Genomic DNA, 23,655 nt, shown 5'->3' on the forward strand with positions numbered 1-23,655 from the left:
TGTAAGCCAATGCTACTTCAGTTAAAAGAAAAAAACCAAGAATTGAAAACCATACTTTGTCCTCTTCATACTGTGTATGAAATAGAGCCTAGTCTTGCACTTCAGTCTAGCAGCTGAGACACTGTCACTTGCTGATAATGGGACTTAGGTAATTATGTTGAGTTAATATTTTATGTCAAATTCATTTCATGTTTGGATCACTAAACAGGTGTTACATTTTCCATGACCCCCTATCAGGTTCTTCCTTCAGATCTTCTTTGAGGTTCTCTCAGGGGAAAAACTTCTTTGTTATAATATTCCTACAGCATTGTGCTCTACCTGACTGGGCATATGATATTGAATTGTAATTGAGTTTGTTAACTCAGAGATTATCCTCCCCAGGGAATTAATTTAATTTCAAATTTTCATGCCAGCTTTTTTTTCTTTTTCTTTTCAACTGTAAGTAGGGAGCTATGATTGATTATATTCCCAGATAATTCCCTCAGTTCCAAAATAATTTGGACTTGGATTAAGGTTCTAGTCATCCATGACTGGACATATTATGATTCTTTTAAAAAGAATTGTACCTAGAACACAAAGCTAAACAGCTAATTGTTGTGTATAAACTTTGAAGAAGCCAACTATTTGTTAATCAGCATTGCATTTAGACTGAAACATCTGCCCCTGCATCAGTTGGTATCTTGCAGGAACTCTGTTATTATTTGTACATTTCCTCAAGCTTAGTTTGCCTGAGTCTATGAAATATCACTTTTACTCCTCTCAAGTCATCTCAAGAGGCCTCCCCAAGGTTTATTATCTACTTGCTTAAATCCTACCTAAGCCCAGCAATACCATCTACTCTGTTTTTGCAATGTTTGCAATATCTGAAACATAGTCTATCCATTGTCTAGAAATACTCATCTAGCAACAGAACAGGAGGGATCTTACATATCCCTTAATTTGTAGTTGTAAAGTATCAGTGTAAACACAGATCTCTCCATCAATCATGAATATTCACACTCATTTACTTTGTGTGAAACAGTGAGTGAGGGGCTTGCCACAAAAGTGTAGTACCTGTAAGCAAGAGAGAATGGATGTGCTATATCCTTTGCTTCTCTTCTCTCCACTTTTTCCCATTTCTTATTATGTGTTATCTTAATATTACCAAACAGCTAACAAGTTTGTATTTAATAATAGAATAGTTGATCATCAGTGTTGAGGACTAGAGATGGATTTTCCAGGAAAAGCTTCACTGTCTTGAGAAATACAGCAATATATTTCCTGAAGAAATTAGACAAACTGTAGGTAGTTGCTAAATTTGAAGTGTGTGTACATCCTTTCAAGATTTGTACTCTGTCCACATATCATTTACCAGCTCTTGGGAAGAAAAAAAATTGCTGTGGGTTCATAATGGCCTCAGGACCAAGAGCCAAGATCATTGAGTATAGCTATTGAGATGATTTTATAATATAATGTGTTAACAACCCCAAATCAACTGAACTTATAGTTGTTAGTTAAGTTCAGGGAGCCATTTTTAACGGTTTTTATTTCCTAAAATATTAATATTATAATGAGGTGAAGACAGTATGTTAGCCTATTTATCAGTGGAACAGAGTTAAAGATTTGTTTGGTTCCCACACATAGGGAGGTCAATAGATTTATAATCTCATTTCCCTTGTCATTAATCATAGCTGTAGGACTAATGACTATAATGGAGGTTGTGTTTGTGGGTGTGGTGAACTGGTGTTTGATTGTGTTTGTGGGTGTGGTGAACTGGTGGGCCCTATGAACATTGGTTTATCTGGTCATACAGAGAAATACTCTAGAAAGATGTTTGCTCATTCATCTACTATTAGTTATGCCAAACTTTTAATATAATCATTTCCAACAGCAATAATTTTTTTGAGAACAGAAAGAAGTCATTATATTAATGAAAGTAAAATTTATATTAGTGAAATCCATGGAACAAATATTAACTTGCATTCTCTAGTAAGAAATCTTTAGGGGAAAAGTATCATAAGTAAGAATAATCATGTTCAACTCAACATAGACATTTTTTTTTTTATCTTGAAAAGCCATTCACATATTGGTTATTTTAATAGTTCTTACAGGCTTCCAGTTGGTGAAACAGCAGTCACAAGTAGACAGATGTTTTGAATTTCTCATCAGGGAATAATGGGTTTAATATACACCTCGTGTCTGCTAGGCATGGAGCAAGTGTATCATGGGCTGGACCCTCGCATGTCCATCTGCTGGGCTGGCTGATTGCCTGCTCAGGAGTTGGTAAAATCTTTGCCATGTGGCATAGACTTTATCTTCGAGAGCATTTGTATGGATAGTCTAAATTTGAGTTAAAATGAACATCATCTAAATACTGGGTCGTGTTTCTTCAGTAGTGTCATGATGTTATATCCTCTCTTCTAAGTTAGATTTAATGGCTTTGTTTTTTATATACTCTTACCATTCAAAAATATGATCAAACAGATTTTAAATTCATTATCACCAAGCTTATTATCAGTAAACAAGTAAACAGAAGATCACTTATTTATTTGAAGATTATTGTTTTCAGTTAGGGGAAGCTACACCCAGAAATTATGTCTATGAGAAATGGACTTGCCCACTAACAAGTAACATATAGAATTATAACTTTCTGTTCCAGATGTCACTGATTTAACACTAACACTATGTTAACATGTTTAACATGACTAGGGGGAAAATGTCACTGGGTAGTCAAAAAGAGATTGTTGCAAAGCTCATGAATCTTTCTCATATGTTACAGTTTTGAAGTACCTTAAACTTTCATTCTGAATCTAATTACTTAAAACATAGTTTGAAGAGGTTTTATTATCTGTTTTTTTTCCAAAATAGATTACAGCCAGTAATTTAATAAACCATTTTGAATATTTAGCAAAATAAGGATTATTGATTTTTTGGGGTTTAGCACAGAAACTGTCCAGGATGCCCAGAGAGGTTGGAAATAGGCCAGACTCTAGTTCAAGTGAATAAGGAAGAGTCTTTCTGGACCTATCCAGTATCCTTGCTGCCAGCTAATGTGCTAACACCTGTATTATGCTCTTGACCATCTAGTGGGACTAACAAAAATTTGAAAATAATTGCAAAGTACAGTTGAGAGAAAAAAAAAAGTTGAAACTCAAGAACAAAGTTGTCACTCATGTGTTGGAAATGAAATGTTGACATACTGAATTTTTAATCAATAATAAAAATCAGATAATTGCACTGTTCAATTCAACATTGAACTGGGTATTATTGTCAGTGTAATGAGGTAGAAAATTAAATTCATCTAGATTTGGAAGCTACACTTTAAATCTTGTAGAATACACAATTATATATGTAGAAAAATCCTACAGAATTGTTACCAGAATACATAACCTTAAGAAGGTTTTAAAATATAACATTGAGATAGAAAAATCAATTTTATCTCTAAATAGTAGGAAAGGCACTAACACTAGTGATGGGCAGGTATGAAATTGTATATTCATAGAAGTTTGAATCCATAAACCCTGGAGCAGATATGAAGACATAAATTTACTGTACTTCACATAACATAATTTGGGGGAAAATTACACTGTAAAGAGCAAAAACTGAAAATTAGCATTTACCTCAGAAATATGAAATATTTAGAGATAAGTTCAAGGGAAGATATTTAAGATCTTCACAGTAAACACTGAAAAGCAATATTAACAAAAGTTAAAGAAGACCTAAGTAAATGTGGAAAGAAATCTGTAATGCATTAGAAGACTAAATGTTACTAAAATGTTATTTCTCTTTAAAATGATGCATGCATATAACTCAATCTCAATAAAAATCAGAGGAGGTCTTTTTGGTTGATATGAAAGTTTATTATACATATATAATATACTATATATGTATATTATGTATTATGTATATAACATACTGTATATATACTATATATGACAACATAGTACATAAGATATAACATACATATGTATTATGTATATAATATGCTATATATCCACATACTATATATGATAATATAATATATGTTATTATATATGCAAATATGTACAAGTTTTGAATAACATATAAAAGCAAGACTGTTTTATTTCTAATAAGCAAAAACCTAGAAAATACCCAGATATCCCAGAACTGATGAATGAAGAAGATACAAACTGTGCTATAGTTGTAACAGAATATAAAAGAGCAATAACATCAAGCTGTTGATACACACAGTAACATATGTAAGTCTATAAAACTATGGTAAATAGGAAGATTCAGATATCTCCTCCCAAGATTGTTTTGATATAAAATACCAGAAAATTCACAGCTGCCTATAGTGACAGAAGAGAACTGAAATCAATGTTTGATTCAAGATGGGATGGAGATTGGTTGGGCTAGGTAAGAGGAGTACATGAGAATGAGAAGGACATGCTAATTATTGTCATATTGGTATTGTGGTGAAACTTTTATGGAAGTTTATATATTTCAAACTTATCAAAGTGTAGACTTCAATATGTGTAGTTTAATATGTATCAAATTTACCTCAGTGAGGCAGTTAAAAAAAAAAAGGAAGATCCAATATTCATTATCAAATATTAAAACTCTTTTCTAATACTTCTGTTATTTTAAACATGAGACAATAAAACCAAAGATTCCACAGTAAGTAAAAAATTTACTTACCACGTTATTGTAATTGCATTATAAATCATAGATGAAAGAATTTTTTAATAATTGCCTTCTCTTAAAAATAAATTAGAACCTCATTCCATTTCATTCAAAAGCAACTTCAAATAAATTTAAAGAATACAAATACAGTGAGAAAATGTTCTGAAAAAATTGAGATTAATATTTATCTCTCTGGAAAAATAGATGAATATTTTTATAAGCTTGGTATTAAAAATGCATATAAGAAAGTTAAGGCAGAAATTGGGAAGAAAATGATTAATAGTTGTAGATGTATAAAAATGAAAATTCTTAAAATGTATTATCAACAAAAATATAGTAAGCAGTATTAAAATGCTAAAAGAAATGAGGGACTTTTTTGCAACTACATAAGGCATCTTTTAAACATCCTCAGATATAATGAACTCTAACATTTCAATAAGCAATTAAAAAAGTTAAACCTCTCAGTAGAAAGTAGGTAAAGTATAGACATAGGCAATTTAGAGATTAAAAAAAAAAGTAGAGATGACTCACAAATGTGAAAAGGACATTTCACAATGTTGACAGTCCTTGTGTCTTTGGATCCTAACTGTATTTGCCTTAGATCTTATGACTAAGTCGTGACGCTAAGGCAGTACATCCTGTGCCATGGGGATGTCATTCAGAGTCTAGACAGTTCCAACAGGAGCTTGGACACTTGGTTACTTCTCTAGGTTTGGAAATGTTTCTATGACAGTTGTCAAATTTAATGTGGCTAGTTTTTCTTTTTGATGTGACATAACTTTGCCAACTTAGGAATCCTTTTGATATCGACACCTGGCAGTGATATCTTTATTACTCCAATTAAGTCAGGTCCCTGTGATGGACTTTTTACCTCCAACCTGTCCAATAACAGACTGTGGTTTACTATCACAGACCAACATTAACTGTGTACCATGTGGATTTTTACTTACTATAGAATGAAAACAGTCTCATAATTTTTTTTAAAAAAAGCAGCCATTTTTGAATAGTGTTCATTATTCTTTACTAGTCATCCTTGTCGAAAAATTTTCTCTCCTTGCTCTTAAAAGCAGAAACTGCACAGATCCTTCTGTTGTTCCCAGATTAGCTATAATTTATTCAGTGCCCAAGGGTAACATAAGAGGATTAGCCGGAGTAGAGTTGGAATGGGGAGAGCCCTTTAGGCTTTGTTATGTTACAGCCATGCAGATGAAACCAAAATTAGGACAAGTGTCACCTCTTTTTGAGATTAACAGTACAAGTTTCCAATTTATTTCTCCTCACTATCTTATTTAGTATGATTTCTTAAAACTCAGATGACTCTAAAACATAACTGCAAGTTTGAGAGTTAACTTTCTATTAACACCATTTTTCTAAAAGTTTTATCTAAATATAATTTGGATATAGTTATTCTTCCAGTAAAACATTGGACAGAACTAAAAATCTAAGAATGGTAATGTCAGGCCCTCCCGTGTGGCATAACAGATTAAAGCACACCATGAGGGTGTCTGCAGCACAAGTTCAATCCCCAGCCAAGGAGGTGAGCCACATGGTGCATCAGACCCACTGCTGCTCTCTTCAACAGTGTTTTTCAGCACATCTGCCTGTTCTGCTCTCCACTCTGTCTCTGGTAACCCTCCTCAGACTCCCCTCACCCCCTGCACCTCTGGCCTGCACCCCAGTTCTTGTATACATAAATAAATAAATCTTAAGAAAAAAGAGTAATGTCAATGTATAAAAACTGAATGCCAGCAATACTCAAAATCTGTTTAGGAAGAGTTGTTTCCCATGTCCTTGAGTGCTATGATGCCTGCTAGTCCAGACCAAGCATTCTATAAATTATGTCAAAATATCAAATATATGTTAGCCTTAGTCTTATTCCCACAGACTACCCCATTATAAAATACTGAATTTTATAGACTCTTTAGAATTATCAGAATTCTCTTTACTCACTACTGTTCAGGCAGAAACCTTAATATAACTGCTTTTGTTCATGTATGTATTTGGTCAGAGTTGTTCATTTGTTCATAACTCCAGCTGAGTTTGTATAATTACATAGGTTATTTAGTTAGAAGTAGGTTAAATCATGAAATCCTTTTGAGTAAATGGAAACAAATTCAATGCCACAAAAAGTTGGTGTCTAATTTATATATGTGATAAGTAAATCATTAATCTGTCGTATACTGACTTATTAAATTGTGCACATTTTGAATGGGAACTGCTTAGCCTTTACACACTTAACCTTCAAAAAAAATTGTTTAGGTTATTAAAGTCAGAAGGTGCCCCACTCAAACTTAAATAATAAACATTAGCATCTTGAAGGAAAGAAATAAACAGGTTGTATACTTTTTTTTAATATAATAGTTTATTTTTACATCATTTTGTGCCTTTTTCCATCTCAGTTGTAATCCCTGTGGGCTTCCCTGAATACTCTTAAGAATAATGTATCATCAGAGCACTCCACACCACATAAGAAATTAATTTGTGGATAACAATACAAGAATTTTTCTGGAATAAAAGTAGTTTATAATTTTCATTTGCATCAGTGATAGACTAGAAAATGTGAGCTGACCTCCTTGATATTGGCAACTAGAAATATACTAGAACCTGATGATATTTGGATGCTTACAGTCAATATATTACAAAGAAAAACAAATGGAGGCTGGAAGTTGAGGGTGGATATAGTATGATGTAGGAAGTTTGGATATATATATTTATGAGTTTGAAATGGGTAAAAGGAACCTTTCCAGCATCACTCCTCAACCAAATAAAGGTAACACCACTTAGAGAAAGAGAAAGTAAGGAGAAATAAGGGAGAAAATAAGGGAGAGTGGTAAGTGATGATTGATTTCCCAGATGTGTGCAGGACATTAAAGAAACCCATATATTCTGATAGTATCCAAATTATTTAGCAAGAACACCAGGGCTGGAGGGAAGGAGATGCTTTCTATTGATTTGAATGAATTTCTCTGCCTCTTCCCTCTGTTTGAGCACTGTTATTATTTGTATGGATTAAATTAAACTGCTTTCCTTCTCCTTCCTGCTTTGTAGCATTGTTTTGAATTACAAGCCAAGGGCATTGGTATTGGAAGCTGTATTCTCTGTTATTTTATTAGTTGAATCCTTATCACCAGTCAGGATGACTAAAGCTCAAGAAAAAGCACAGGGTGGTGGTCCAAGAATCCAGCCTGGAGTGTGTGGACAGATTATGTGGAGTATATGAAGTTGCTGCAGAGAATTGCCAAGGACAGAAACCTCCATTGGTGCCACAGATGCTTGTGGGAGATATCTACAATCTCTACCTGATTAAGTCCTATTAAGACAAATCGCCATGTGATCTCCTAGTAGTCTACTTTGCAATTAATGCTTTGATGCCATCTAGCTCTGATTTCAGCAGCTTTTATGAACAGTGCTTTGCCCTGCAGCTCTGGCATGAGTAGAATGAACAAGAGACTGCGGGGCTTCTGTTTTAGGTGATGAGAAGTTATAGATAATGGTAGACAGTAAAGTACCTCAATGTCCAGATAGGGAGATGCAAATACCCTGGGTTCTGAAGCTAGAAACCAGCAGTCCCACATGCCAAATTGGGCACAGAAGGAACATAGCTCAATATTGTAAAGGCCATGTATGACAAGTCCATAATATTCAGTGGTGAAAATTTGAATGCTCTTCCTTGAGATAATAACAATACTACTACATTGACCTTGGATGTATAGGTATCTTTTCAACATTGTTTTTCATTTCCTTTGGACATGTACCCAGAAATAAGCCTTCTGTATCTTGTGACATTCCTATTGTTTAATTTTCTGAGGGATTCCATCCTGTTTTCATGTACCCTAACAGAGTACATGGGTTCCTTTTTACGTACATTCTTTTTATGTACAGTCTAGCCAAAGCTATGTTATTTCTGGGTCTCAGTCTTTTTCGTTGGTTACCTGTGTAGTTTAAATAAAAATACCATATGTTTTGAATAATACAGCTTTGTAATATAGCTTGATATCAGGAAGTGTGTTGCCTCTGGCTTTGTTCTTATGTGCAGATGTTGCCATGTAGGGTGTTCTGTGTTTTCATATAAATTTTAGGTTTTTTCTGTTCTGTGAAAAGTCTTTAGAATTTGATAGTAAGTGCATTAGCACTGTCGACGATTTAGGGTACTATGGACATTTTGACACTATTGGTTCTTCTGATCCACAGACAAGTACTATCTTTCCATTTGTGTTTTCTTCAATTTCTTTCATCACGGATTTGTTTTCATTTTCCAGAACTTTCACTTCCTTGGCTAAGTTTATTTTTGAGTATTTCGTTTTAGATGCTATCGTGAATGGCATTGTTCCCTTTAACTTGTTTTTATTGTTTCCTTTTAATTTTTTATTTTTCCTTTTTTTTAGGCATTTTGTTGTTTTTGAATAGCAAAGCAACGGTTTTCAGTCCATTGATTTATGCACTGCAATTTACTGATTTTTTTCTTTCTTTTTTTTATGATTTATTTATTTATGCACACAGAACTAGGGTATAGGCCAGAGGTGCAGGCGCAGTGAGAGGATTCAATGAGTCAGAGTGGGGAGCAGAAACAGGTAGCCTGATGAAGTATACTGCTGAGGGCAGCAGCGGGTGAGGCAGGAGAGATCTGCTGTGTCATGTGGGTCATCTCCAGGGCAAGATCTAACTGGTGCCAAGGTGGCTGGGGCCAGCTTCACAGTGCTGTGCTTTAACCTGTTGAGCCACCAGGGAAGGCCAATTTTTAAATTTTCAATAATTTTTTGTTGTTGAGTCTTTCTTTAGACAACTTCTTCCTTTCTGATTCAGTTAATGGATGTATGGCTAAAGCAGAGGGCATTAAGCACACATAATGGAACAATATTCAGCCATGAGAAGGAAAGCCTGCCATTTGCAACACTATTGATCATGATGGCATTGTGTTGTCATTAAGGCCGACAAAGAAGGACATATAGTATGACATCTCTTTACATGTGGAATCTAAAAATGCCCACTCATTGAAACATAATAAAATAGTGATTACTAGGTAGTGGGAACATTGGGGAGATGTTGTAGAAACTTTGAAGGTAAAAAAACCCAAAAATGTTCAAAAAAGTCAATTTATAGAGATGGAAGGTGAATTAATATTTGGCAGGGGTTGTTATGTTGGGGAATTAATAGAGATTACTAATAGCTAATAACTTATTGGGGTCATGAAAATGTTCTACTGACTGGTGTAATGGTTACATGACTAGAAGTGAATTAAATATTAAACTTTAGAAGGAGAAAGACAAATACCGGATGGTTTTGTTCATGCATGAAATATAAAGAAGCAAAACATTGGGGCAAGAAAATAACTCACAACATTCTGATGTGGGAACTCAGATTCACTTTAGATAAATAAGTAATATATTTTGACAAGTGATAATGAGTGAAATAAATAGGTGAAGAACCTTTTTGGGTGAGCTGAGGCTTTAAATAGGATTGCTTGAAAAGTCTTCATTGAAAAAGTGTCATTAGGACAGAGTTTAAGGTAGTAAGCATGAGCTCTGTGGATGTTTGTGGAAGAACATTGCTGGTAGGAGGGGTGATGAAAGGTGTGTTTAGAAAATAAGGAGTCAAGTTTGAATAGAATAAGCGAAGGAAAAATTGGCAAAAGAGGAACAGAAATCGTTCATTTGGACCATAGTAAAATAGCTGACTTCGCTTTCTAAGATGGAGAGCCAAGGGAGGGTTTGGAGAGAATGGCATCATCTGACTAAAATTTGCTAATGTGTTGAAGTAAATTGAAGAAGGGCAAGACTGGATGTAGGTAGACATGTATTGGGTGAGAGATGATGGTGAGTAGGACATGTTTGGAAGCAAGGGATGTAGTGGAATCTGGCTAGATTCTTGAATATATTTTCAAGATTATGCTCATAGAATATCTTGTCAGATAGGATGACACTCTAAATGAAAACTAGTTTTGTAATAAGGACATGGCGACGATCTCCTGCTAGATTGTTATATTATTATAAATCCTTTTGAATTAAGTACAAAGTTGGTGGCTCAATATGTGACTAACAGACTTACCACATTCATTCTGCAATCGTATATCTTGATAAAGAGAAATTGGTTTCCAGATTATCCCATCATTTATTGAAAAAAAAATTAATCGCTGTCAAATAAAGAGCTGTAAAAGACTTTCCTCTGTGCCTAGAAATTGCTTTTCCCTGGCTTAGATCCCATCTCTTTGACATCTATAATGACATCTTCTGTATATACTAAATTTTGTATATCTCTCTGTTTTCAATTATATTATTGTATTTTAAGTGTTTCTTGACAATCATTTCCCCTCTGACTGAATATTATCATTCATTTTCATGATTTCTTGACCCTAGTCCACTGCTTTGTACTAGGGATTGTTCAATAAATTTTCAATTAACTGAACCCGTTCCTGATACATTAACATTATGCAATTCTGCCCACATACCATTTTTAAACTTAAATAGACCTCAGAGAAGATCTAGTCTCATACTTTTCAGTGCACCAGTGCTATTGCTCTTAAAGCTCCATTGTCATCAGGATCCTTTGGAGACCTTGCCAGATTTCTGGATCCCCATGCATAGATAGATGACTTACTTAATTCAGTAGTTATGGAGCTGGTCTTTAGAATTTACACTTTTTAACACATTCTCAGGTGGTGCTGAGGTCGTTTTTACCTATAATATGTATTTTGAGGGTCTAGTGATTTCCAGGAGAGTGTCTAAGGAAAAAGAATTGGAGTAGTGAATGAGCAGGACTATGCCAAATAAAGTATCATTATTTTTAATTTCCTGAATTATAGAAAACACTAATTAGATTTCTAGTGTTAAATATCTTTTATCATGAGGAAAAGGAAATGTACAAGTTATATTGTAAACATAAAGAGAACTTATTATTTGTTATACTATATGTTATGTAAACATAAAGAAAACTTATTATTTCTTGATTAGATCAAAAAACAAATTCAGATTCAGAGCAACTCCAGGAACTAATCTTCCCATCTCTTTCTTACTCTTCTTTAATCAATAGAATGTCACTGGTTACTTTTTTACAAACTATTCTTTTACTTCATTCTGGATTCATTCTCCTCTACCAAGTCTCCATCTTCTTTGTGTTCTGCAGTTCAAATTCAAAAGAAATATTGCCTAATTAGCTCAGCTCTTTGCCAGCAAATGACTGGAGAGAATATAGGCAGCATTCGAACTGGGTGAGTGGAATCCTACTGGTCCATTCATTGGTTACCCATGTGTGTAGGTCAATCTAGCACCCTTTTCTGAGCAGAGCCACGGCCAGGGCCATGCCAGCTAGAAGAGGATCCTGGGCATTTTGGACCCTGTGACAGATGTGTCCTATTGAATGTGCCTAAATAGTTTCCATGGAGAAAGAAAAACAAACATAAAGCTTATGGTCTAATCAGTAAGAGATGTGAACCTGAAAGAGATGGCATTGTTCTTAGTAATGCCAAGAACAAGGAAAATAAAAGGTGTTCAGCTTTATATTATTTCCTAATGTTGACAATTTCATGTCTCTCTGACTGTTTACTACATAAACGATCTTGGAGGACAGAGACACCATATGAACCTGTCTTTATTTCCTTTTATTTTTGAACTCAGTTGAAAGTCGCAAGGACGCATTTGTAATGTAAAGGAGGAAGAAAGTTGTGAGGAGCCAGATGCTGTTGGGGGATGTATTTGCCCAGTGGGACCCTGGAAGGTGGACCCCTCACAAATTTGGCTCTAGCATGTGTGTCTCTTTTTCTTTCCAAATATAAATCATTCCTATGATTCCTGCTGTGAAAAACTGACTGTGATTAGTTGATCTCTTTCTTCAAAAAGATTTAGACACAGAAAATAAGTTTATGCTGTTATGGTAGGTGGCCTCTTACAGAGTCCATTGCATCTTAGGATGCCAGGGAAAAACATTACATTCATTTTAGATTTTTTTTTTTCCCTAGAAGTCAGTTGCAGGAGGACAGGTGGCAGTATGCTATTGGAACCCTTTGTATCTTCCTGTACATTCTATGTGCTGTGCTCTTAGGAAAATGTGTGATCAGATTTGAACTTGGTGTCCACTACTTGAATAGATCAGGAGTTTCATTTTCTTTCACCTATGAATAGCTTTGATTTAATGTTGAGTATAAAACAAAAATTGAATCTTACTCCTTTTCTCTCTTGGAATCAATTACCTCTGCTCAAGTAACTTATTTCAGGAAGCTTTAGGGCATCCAGTGAACTCATTTACATATTCTCAAGAAATGATTAGCATCCTAGTGGAATAATAAAACACAAAAGACTGATTTCCTCCTTTTCTTGTGGCTGATTGACCAATCATAAGAGTTCATATATGTTGAACTGGGTACACTGGTCTCTCTCTGTATGTGGAAAGAAAACTTGCTGAGTTAATGAACTGTGGCTGAGCAGCAAAGAAAATGAGGGTAGCATAATGAATGAAGCAAAGATCTTTGTTCCTCTCTATAAGTCACCTCTTTACCCTGAGACCACTCAGACTCATCTAGGCCAAGACCCAGAGAGAGAACACTGCTTCTGTTTAATTAGTACAGGTCATGCTCAGAGTATTTTCTTTTGAACCTGTGACTCTTCATGAAAAGATGAGCTGACCACAGTGTAGCCCTTTGGATATGAAATAGAGCATAATTATTTCAGATATTCCAAACATGTGCAACTTCTGCTTTGATTTTACACTTACTTTGTCCTTTTTTTCCACTTAATTTTCTAGTACACTGCACAGCTATGCTAATTTGGCACGGCTGCTAAATATAAGGTCAGAGCATCTCACTTTGGTCTTTACTTGATTGCTTATCACCTTTCCTGAATGCCATTTCTATTTACTCTATGCATCTGATCTCATCGGCACTGCATCCCCTTGGCTGGCTGCTGCTCTTGTTTTTCTCTCTTTCTAAGCAGCTGTTCAATAATTTCACATGACATAATGTAAATGTATTTCCTATTCAGGAGGGAAGTAAGTGAGTCCCCATAATATCAGACCACCTTCCATCACAGGTTTCTTTTATCCAATGACCAGAACAGGTTCTGTAATTTTTGCATTTATCACCTCTGTTGTATAAGTTATTTTGAGGAAAATATACAAATATTTATATGTTGCTTATTTTTATCACAGAGTGCATTCACAATACATTTTATGAGGTATTTCAATATTTATTATAAACCAATGGACCCGTTCCCTGGCTTCCCATTCATTGACACCTGCAAATAATCAGTGAAGATAATTAAGCACACGAATAAACATAGTGCTACATAAATTAGTTTGGAAGCATTCTTGTGTGGGGTAGATTTGGAGAGAATATGTTTCTATGTGTAATGTTTATGTGAGGGAAAAACCCTTTATGCTCTTAATGCAGTTCTTGGTTTGTACAGTGGATTTAACAAAATTGAGTAAAAGTCAAATATTAAGAAACCTTGGCTTCAGTTTTTGGCACACGAAGAAATCTCCATGGTCCCTGAATGGAGAACAACATTAACCAGCATGCTCTGATTCTGTCTATACAATTTCTAACACTACTTTGACTTCAGGTTTTAAATACCATATGGCAAATTCACAAGCACTCTGAGTGAGCAGTTTTTTCTGAGAAATAATATGAGATTACCACCAACCTGAGACTTAGGGAAATCAAAAAAGACATGCATTTTCTAGATGTCTGGCTTCTGTTAGTGATTTTTGGAAATTCTGCCAGAAACTATTTAAGAATTTGCACATTGGTGCCTAGCAAACAAATACCATATAGAATGTAGGCAATATTGTTTCTTAAGTAAGTAATATATAATTAGAAGGGTGGACTTAGTAATGATCCTTTTGCATATAATTATGTATATACATATAAACTACATTTATACATAAATCCTTTTATACATATTAAGAAAAATACATTCATATGTACTAAGAAAAATTCCATTGAAATAATAATAATCTGCTTATACTATTTTCAGAGTTATATTTCTGAAACACAGCTATGATCTTTTAATATCCATGATTAAAACCCAGTTAAAAACAGGGAAAATTCTAATCTCTTCATCTTAGCATGCAGTTCTTGATATCAAGATCCAAAGCAGTTTTGGGTTTTGTTTTCTGTGTTTTGCCTTTTTCTTTGTTTTGTGCCTTGTATTACAATTTATGATCTAACATCACCACTATTATAAGTGGTAGTAAGATGACCATTTTCTTTGTGGTTACTTTGCTTTTCCTCAGTCTGGATTTCATATTTATAACTTAAGTTCAGTTAAGTAAAAAAGATGTTTTACACCTACCTCTTAGCCATCTCCGTAATTATGAGTTTGATAATCATAGTTAACATAATAGATTTAAATTTATCTACTAGTGCTTTCCAACAATTGAGGCACAAGGTAAAATCTAACTTATGGCTGTTTAAAGAAAGAGCAAGTAAGTGAAGTTATGTTACCTATTCTGAACTTCATGTGCATATTCAATTCCAAATTATAATTTGTAAAGCACTAAATCCTTTCCAAATACATAATCTTAGATTTACTCTGAGGTCAGATTTTGAGTAATCACCCAGAAGCATTTAACATTATGAAATTAATTTTATAATAGCATTATCTTTGATGACTTAAATCCTTAGTTTTTTAACCCCAAACTAAATTTACTTTTATTTAATATTCATGGCATCAGAATTTGGATACAATTGTCATACATACAATACATAGTTGAAAGTGTACGTGCACACACATATATAAAGCCAGCGAACTTGAAAGACAGATAAGAGTCAAATATAAATAGAGAAAAAAAGAGAGCCGAGGATATTAAAACAAAGTAGATTTTATTATTCCTTTTAATTGAAATTCATCAAAGAAACCTTTTGTATGTGGGTATCCTGAGTTGTCAATAGAAACCTTACATTTATTATCCATTTCAGAAGGAAGGAAACAAATATATAGTAAAACAGCAGTGTAATGATGGTTAGAGTAAACAGGTTGACCTGCCTGATTTTAAAATTTTAAATGCATTTCTAAGCAATTTGTCTGATTTGTTTTCAGATGCACAGATGTCGGGGAAATACAACTGGGAGTTGGGAAGCCAGAGATATAACCTGAAGTCCAGATTATTCTGAATTTTATTGGTTTTGGGAAGTGACATGAACTCTAAACTTTTAATGGATTCAGGAAACAGAATTAAGGCAGATTTGTTAACGTTTTCAGCTCTGAACTGGTTTTAATTATTTCATAGTCTTATTAAGTTCAATATGGAAAAGTGAGCTCTGGTCAGGATGTGAAAGAAATAAACATGAATGTAGATGGTTCCACCAATCGGACTATAACAGAAAGCCCATAACAGTGAGATACAGGTAGTAGCTTCACTCATATCTAGTAGGCAACATTTAATGTGTATTTTTGTGTTATCCAACCAGATCAGAAGTACTTCCAAAGGAAGATTTGTGTATGATTTGTTTAGCATGATTTTTACCTGTGATGAACTCCAAAGCAATAGCTATTGAGTGAATAAATAAATGAGTATAATTTACACAGATAAAGTTTTCTCCCATAAATTGTTTTATCACTGGTGGTACTGTGAACCTTAAACACATTGATCAAAGATGAATATTTTTATTCCTTCAGACTAATGAGGTGTGGATAAAGATAAAAAGGTAATAGTTTGTGAGCTTAATTGGAACTAATGCTTGTTATTTTCCATTAGCAATGATTTTTTTTAAAAAAAAAGTTAATTTAAATAATGATAGCCAAAAATATGTTTTTTCATATTTGTATAATAAATAGCAAAAGGCATATTTAAAGATCTTCATAGGTTTACACAGGCCAAATAATGGTCCACTTGGAATTAATTTATTCAGTAGAGGAGCAGTTTACTTCTGGGTTATTATGTGAGTTGCTATACAACTTTTTTTTAAGATTTATTTACTTATACATACAGAACTGGGGTACAGGCCAGAGGTGCAGGGACAGTGAGATGATTGACAAAAGACAATATGGAGAGCAGAACAGGCAGATTGATGAAGTAAGTACACTGCTGATTGGAGCCTCAGGAGGGTCAGGAGAGGTCTGTGTGCCATGTGGGTCAGCTCCCTGGCCGGAGATAGAACTCGTGCTGCAGAGGCTTTGGAGAGCTTCACAGTGCTGTGCTTTAACACATTACAGCACCAGGGAGGGCCCACTATACAACATTTGCTGTGCTGGTGCCATATTGCCTGAATAAAGCACTGTTTTACAGAACCTAAAATTTTGAAGCATTGTATTTGGCAAAACTTTATTCAAAAGAGAGGTTCAATGTAGACTTTAAAGATAAGTCATCCAAACTTCACAGAGACAATTTATAATGAGGAAAAATATTGGTACGTCATTACCATACACCTGATAATTAAATACTACTATTATCACATTGTAGTATACTTCTATTCCTATTCTGTCCATGTGTAATCCTGTTTGCTGATTTTTCTATTTTATAGTAAAGTAAAAGATTTTTTTCCAACTAATATATAGTCTGGCACTTAAAGAGTCGCCTCATAGTGACTCACTTCTGGCCAAGAAGGAGTAATAGGAACTAGATATACAACCCCTCCCAAGACTGTTTGAAAATGGACAAAATTATATGAAAGTATGATTTTCAAGTTAGTGGACAATAAACAATGAAGTAACAGTTATTACTGAGGAAAAAAAAGAATGAAGAATTTCTAAAATTTCTTCATCGTATTGCCTTGAGATATTTTTCAGGCTGTGACACAGAGAAGGGGATTCATGTAGAGGATGGCTGACTTCCTAAGCTGAGAAGATGGCCACAGAGGCTGGCAAGATCAGAACAACCAGAGTTCTTAGGCGATAGCATAGGACAGGGCAGAGACCACAGAGTGCAGGAACTGCAGAATGCCTTCCTTCAGTATCAGCTGAATACTGATCAGCACATGTGTGAGGGTGTGAGCTTGAAGAACCATTCATAAGGATTAGAGGGAAAAAATATACCAATCAAAACTCATCCAGAATTGAAACAAACATCAGAATTAGTAAACAAGGATATCAACACATTTTTTATGACTGTGTTGTTTATGTTCTAAAGTTGAGGTATATTCACTTATGGATTTTTCTGATAAATAGTTCCCAGACTGTATCTCAGAAATATTTATATTTTAATTATAATATAGCAGTTTATGATCTGTCATTTAGGTGTGGATACAGATTTTATTTTGATTTACGTTTATGACATATTGATATTTTTTTCATATCAAGACAACATTGGTCTATGACCCAGGGGTATAAGATCACAGCTCTTCAGCTGTATGTTACCATACCACACGTATACCATCACACTATGCCATCCTCTTTTTTTTTCAAGACTCATTGTTCATGTTACAGTATAGCAAACCTATTCAGCACATAGTAAACAAGACAGTCAGGTATTATACAAGTATAAGAAAATTAGGCCCTCCCTGGTGGCACAGTGGATTAAAGCACTGCACTGAAAAGGTAAAGCCACTTCCTTCCGTATGAGTTCGATTCCCACCTGCCCCGGAGATGACCACATGGCGTGGTAGACCTCTCCTGACCCGCCCGCTGCTCCCCTTAGCAATGTACTTCATCGATCTGCCTGTTCTGCTCCCCACTCTGTCTCTGGTGAAGCCTCTCACCACCCCTGAGCCTCTGGCCTGTACCCCAGTTCTGTATGCACAAATAAATCTTTTTTTAAAAAAAAAGAAAATTATAAACTGTGAGGGAAGTTATAGAACATCTTTTGAAAACTAAATAGTACTATGAAATGATTGAAAAGCAACTTCTCCCCTGTTTTCTATATGGTGTAGTCTCCAAACTCATATTGAACAGTTGAATTGCTTCTACCATGTAAATTTAAGCATTGTAAATATAATAAAAGGTGAGTCATTATTAAAAATATAGTTGCAGTAATTTAAAACAGTTATGTTAATTTATGTCAAACATAATCATGAAGTCCACCAGATAAACATGGTAAATCGTTTTAGAAAGTCTGTAAAAATTTGACAATCAACATATAAAAAACTTACTAAGTCGGTAGTATATTAGACCTGGATGCTCCTAAGTCTCTAATATCTACTCACAGTTACCATTAAGGAATCAGACTTGCATTGCACTAAATATTTCCATTTGCCAACCAAATCATTTTTGAAAGCAAATGCAAAAGTCTTTAGCAAAACCTGGAGTACAGTAGGATTTCAAAGGTATTTGAAAGTGAAAGAGACATTGAAAATAGCGACTCAGCAACGAGTACATGATATGCTGTTCCCTGTGGCTCCATCAAGTACTGGAGAAAGCCTTAAACGCTGAGAAGAGATGTTTACTGCCAGGAGTACTACACTGTGATATTAAGCCCTATTATCAACCTGGTTCTGTATTTTCTGCCTCTTCCACAGCTTGCGCAGCGCCAGTAACCATTAATCCTTTTGAAAACTCCGTGGAATTTGCTGAAAAATCCCAAAGAATATAAATTTCTTTGAAAAGATTGACAAGGCCATATCACATTATGATTTAGAGCCAAATGATTTAAGCCTTTGCATTTTCATGAACTTCTAGTCGTTGACAATGACACACCAAAATGATTGAAGTGTTGTGAAGGAAATAAAATCTTGTAGTGTGAAAGGAAGAGTGATGTATGCATTAACTGTTTCCTGTCTCTTACTACTATTGTAAAGATTTTGATTAACTTTAAAATAGAAATTTTGATTTTCTGAGCCTAAGTTCCTTTGACATGACTGCTACTCAAAAATGAAGGAAATGTTTAGCTGTACTCTGGATAATTGTTGTTGCTGGCTAGGGTGAAACACACCTTTGATTTTTCATAGAAGTAGTTGAGCAATGAATGTGAAAAACTGTGTAATTTTATTTAGTCATTAAACATGGTGTAAAGAGTTTTACTAAGACTGCTGTTTATAATCAAAAATAGCTAAGGGTAGAAATAGAAAGGGTGGGCCCTCTCCCTGGTGGCACAACGGGTTAAAGCACAGCACTACAAAACTAAAGCCATTTCAGCCAGCCAGGGAGGTGACCCACATGGTGCAGCAGACCTCTCCTGACCCACCTGCTGCTCCCTCAGCAGTGTACTTTGTTAGTCCGCCTGTTTTGGTTCCCACTTTGTCTCTGGCGAATTCTCTCACCTCCCCTGTACCTGTGGTCTGTAGCCCAGTTCTGTATGCATAAATAAATAAATCTTAAAAACATAGCTAAGGGTGTCTATGTCTATCAAGGAGAAAAAAGTAGAATTCTGATGATGGGTATAAAGTGGCTTTCTGATGATAGGTATAAAGTAAATTCATGTTTTCAGTTAAAACCTAGAATCCCTGGGCCCTCCCTGGTGGCGCAGCGGGTTAAAGCACAGCACTGAGAAGCTAGAGCCACTTCTGTATGAGTTCGATTCCCACCTGCCCAGGAGGTGACCACATGGCGTGGCAGACCTCTCCTGACCCGCCCACAGCTCCCCTCAGCAGTGTACTTTGTTGATCTGCTTATTCTGCTCCCCACTCTGTCTCTGATGAAGCCTCTTGCTGCCCCTGAGCCTCTGGCCTGTACCCCAATAAATCTTTAAAAAAAACCTAGAATCCCTTCAACTTCAACTACTTTCCTATTATACAGCACAATGTGTTTCTTTCTAAATATAAGAGACCTAGAGACTTAACATTGAGGTTGATTTCTCAGTCTTTTCCTTGACTTTTTGACTTTTTTTTTTAAGATTTATTTTTTTTATGCATACAAAACTGGGGTACAGGCCAGAGGTGCAGAGTGAGAGGATTCACCAGAGACAGAGTGGGGAGCCGAACAGGCAGATGGAGTGAAATACACTACTGAGGGGAGCAGCAGGTGGGTCAGGAGAGGTCTGCGGTGCCATGTGGGTCATCTTCTGGTTTGGGATCAAACTTGTGAGTACTACAGGTAGCTTCATAGTGTTGTGCTTTAATCCCTTGTGCCACCAGGGAGGCCCCCTCCTCTGACGTTCATATAAAATATCTCAATATTAACATATTAGTAGCATGGTCATGAAATTATGCCAAAAACATAGGTAAGAAATGAGCATATATCAAACACTATTCTAAATACCACACAAAAAAATATTTTTACAGCACTGACCATATTGGATTCTAAACAAAAAGAGTTATATGGATGCAAAATTAAGCAAAGTATGAGAAGATCACAGTGGTAAATGCCAGCTATGAGAGTCAGATAAAGTGTCACCTAGGGAGAAATGGTTGAATTAAGTCTTAAGAAATAACAGAAATATATTAATTTTTGATTGAGGTAACACTGGTGTATAGTACTGTATATGATTCAGAGGTATAGGTTCACACCTCTTCAAATATGTGTTAGCATACCACACCTACCACACAGGTACCCATTTATTTGATAGAGTGTCAGATGCATTTTCCCAAGCACATGATTTAGTGTACCCCCTTATACTGTCTGCATGTGTCCTGAGAGATCATTCCTAATCCTAGCTGGAACTTTTACTAATAAATGTCAACATTAGTCAAAAAGTTATCCTGATTTTACCATGATTATGATGAATTAAGGATCATATTCCATCCAGGTAATATAACTAATATAACTATTAGACTATTAGCAAGTTAATAGTTATTATTCATTTTCAGGATGGATTAATATACACTGGCTAATAAGTTTGGGAAAAGTAAATGAAAAATGAAAAAAAAATAAAAACAAACAAATGTATTGTTTGGGAGCTCAGTTCCTGTCTATTACCTGTTATTACCTGTTGACACATAGTTCTACAACTGTATTATTACCAATATGTTAATGTTCATGTGGATGTGTGTGCATGAGTGAGCACACAAGCTTCTTGTCTTTACCTTTTCAACATTGTTGACACGAAGCCTAGTTATTTGTTGTTGTCCTTGGCATTTGAATTAGAAGAAACATTCATCTTATTTTTGTGACATTTAGGAAAGAACTGTTAAAATGTTGAATCCTTTCATAATACAAGGTTAATGACAGTGTTTATCATAGCATATGCTTACGTTTATAATTGTTCTGGAATACTTCTGTTCAGGGTCTCCTAAATAAAGTAGTTATCTCTACTCAAAAATTCCAAGCATATCTGCTATAAAATTTTCATTGAAATTTGGGTCACCCATGGTACATACAGAGACTTCTCTAAGCTTCAGAGAAACCAATATTCAAATGCTTAGCAAATTTATTGAATGTCTATTTTTATTTCCAATTCCTTTAAGATCTCATTCCCTCCTTCCTGTTTCATTCCACACCAATGTGGCATGTGATATTTTACTTTACAAGCATACAGCAAAAGTCTATTCTTTGTCATGGACAGTTTTAGATGCTTGGGGACCTTTAGAGTACAGATGGTGATTTCTAGTACAAATAGCAGGTAGGAGATGAACAGGACTTCTCAGTAGTCTTATTTAAGACCTATACAAAACCTGCTGAAGAGTTGTTTATGTTTTAAGTAATATGTACCTAGAGGAATAAGGCAATTAAAAAGTTCTTTTAAGCACATATATTCCAACTATCCAAAAGTAGAATGTCTCCAGAAACAGTTCATAAGCTGAGATGACATCAAGTGAAAAGTTGAATGCTGTTTTCCTTTTATTCTATAAAAGCAAAAATTATCTTCCAATTTATTTTGAATGAAAATAGGTCCTGTTAATATAGGGTTTTTGTAAAACAAAAAATGATATACTATCCATTTCCAAAAATCAGGGGGTACTTGTACAGCTAAGGAGGCATGCATAGTGCCCCCAAAATAGACTAGTGTTTGAATGTTTCCATTGTTTATTTTCCTAGAAGAGGTCTTCTATCTTCATGTAAATAAGATGATCAGCATTTGTATGGGACTGGGCAGATGCATATTAAAGGAGAATTCATAAGATTTAATGATGTGGATCTACTCTTTATTGTTTCTTGGAAACTAGTTTGTCTTAAAACCAGCACTTTGACTTCTGAATAAGTTAACAAACTGAAAATGTATAAAGGCAGTAGACCTGTGGCTCTGGATTGTAAGTGAACAAGTAAATTAGCATAGAATGCAACTTATCATAGCCCTGATTTTTTTCATTTAACTCTTTTATTCATTGTGGTAAAAAAAGAAAAGAAAAAGAAAAAGAACAGCACATGATATCTACTCTGTTAACAAAATTTTAAATGTAAAACAGAATACAGCTATATTAATGTAAACACAATTTTCTAGACACACTTTATATAACTTTTCAACATGTGTAACTCAAACTCTATACCTACCAAATAGGAGACCCCATTACCCCTTCACTGCCATGATACCTCACAAATATCATTTTGTTTTCTGATTGTAAGATTTTGAGTACTTTGATATCCAACATAAGTGGAATCACACAGTATTCTTTCTGTGACTGGCTTATTCCAATTATCATAAAGTCCTCAAGATTCATTCATGTTGTAGCATGTAAAAGGACTCCCTTAATTTTTATTGAACAATATTCTGGGGTATGTATATACCATATTTTCTTTATCAATTAATCCTTTGATTTAGGTTCTTTCTACCTCTTCATTAATGTGTATAAGCTGTTGTGAACCAAGATGTGTAAATAATTCTTTAAGGTTCTGATTTTAATTCTTTTGATAAATATACCAGAGTGGAAATGTTGCATCACGTTGTAGTTCTAGTTTTACTTTTTCCACACTCTTTCCACAGAGGCTGCAACATTTACATTCCGACCAACAGCACATAAGAATTCCAGTTTCCCTCCAATGTCACCGACATTTTCTATTTTCTTGCATTTTTTAAAGTCCATCCTAGCAGGTATAAGATAGTGCTTCATTGTTTTAATGTAAATTTCACTTAGTATTTGTGATCTCAGTAATCTTTTCATATATTTGCTGACCATTTGTATATTTTATAATATACAAGAAAGGTCTTTGAAAGACCTTAACCCTTCTTTTTTTTTTTTTTTAAGATTTATTTATTTATGCATACAGAGCTGGGGTACAGGCCAGAGGTGCAGAGTGAGAGGATTCACCAGAGACAGAGTGGGGAGCAGAACAGGCAGATCAATGAAGTACACCGCTG

Source organism: Condylura cristata, unplaced genomic scaffold (genome assembly GCF_000260355.1).
Source record: "Condylura cristata isolate star-nosed mole 26May11 unplaced genomic scaffold, ConCri1.0 scaffold00013, whole genome shotgun sequence".
NCBI lineage: Eukaryota > Metazoa > Chordata > Mammalia > Eulipotyphla > Talpidae > Condylura > Condylura cristata.